The sequence below is a fragment of the Oncorhynchus masou genome, unplaced genomic scaffold, assembly GCF_036934945.1.
Source record: "Oncorhynchus masou masou isolate Uvic2021 unplaced genomic scaffold, UVic_Omas_1.1 unplaced_scaffold_1843, whole genome shotgun sequence".
Taxonomy (NCBI): domain Eukaryota; kingdom Metazoa; phylum Chordata; class Actinopteri; order Salmoniformes; family Salmonidae; genus Oncorhynchus; species Oncorhynchus masou.
Genome location: NW_027008353.1, coordinates 66,157 through 67,500, shown reverse-complemented (window position 1 = coordinate 67,500; position 1,344 = coordinate 66,157).

Below are 1,344 nucleotides of genomic sequence, written 5' to 3'. Positions count from 1 at the left end.
TATCCCTCCATCTCTCCCTTTGTCTCTCCCTCCATCTATCCCTCCATCTCTCCATCTAACCCTCCATCTCTCCCTTCATCTCTCCCTCCATCTCTCCATCTATCCCTCCATCTCTCCCTCCATCTCTCCCTCCATCTCTCCATCTAACCCTCCATCTCTCCATCTAACCCTCCATCTCTCCATCTAACCCTCAATCTCTCTCTCTCTCTTACCTTATAAACCCTTTTTACTGACCTTAGATCAGTGTAATGGGGTGCAGTCTCTCTGGATAAACCCTTTTACTGACCTTAGATCAGTGTAATGGGGTGCAGTCTCTCTGGATAAACCCTTTTACTGACATTAGATCAGTGTAATAGGGTGCAGTCTCTTTGGATTAACCCTTTTACTGACCTTAGATCAGTGTAATGGGGTGCAGTCTCTCTGGATAAACCCTTTTACTGACATTAGATCAGTGTAATAGGGTGCAGTCTCTCTAGATAAACCTTTTTTACTGACCTTAGATCAGTGTAATGGGGTGCAGCAAGTCTCTCTGGATGAAAGCTTCGGCTGAATGGCATATTATTGTTATTAGGATACAGTATATCATCAGTGTCTGGGGTCAAAGGTCATTCTTCTATGTAAAGCAGGAGCTGGGTCGTTCTATCAAATGACTGCCTATTGTCCCTATGATATTTTAAGTAGAAATTGTGCACCAGTATTGATTTTAAAATCCTGTTATATTCAAAGCAATGTCCTTTTAATATAGACCACATGGAGAATTCAATATCAGATTTTTAATATCAATAAGGACTTGCTAAAGTGCCAAAATTCAGCATTGTGACATGACCCTCCGTGCACCGCCTGCATTGTGACATGTCCCTCTGTGCACCGCCTGCATTGTGACATGACCCTCTGTGCACCGCCTGCATTGTGACATGACCCTGCTACTGGACCGCCTGCACTGTGACATGACCCTCTGTGGAACACCGCTACTGCATTGTGACATGACCCTCTGTGCACCATCTGCATTGTGACATGACCCTCCGTGCACCGCCTGCATTGTGACATGACCCTCTGTGCACCGCCTGCATTGTGACATGACCCTCCGTGCACCGCCTGCATTGTGACATGACCCTCTGTGCACCGCCTGCATTGTGACATGACCCTCACACTTCTCAAAAGGCAGCGAATTGTTGGAACAACCCTGCTACTGAAACAACCCTGATACTGGAACGACCCTTCTACTGGAACAACCCTTCTACTGGAACGACCCTGCTACTGGAACGACCCTGCTACTGGAACGACCCTGCGACTGGAACAGCCCTGCTACTGAAAACGACCCTGCTACTGGAAACGACCCTGCTA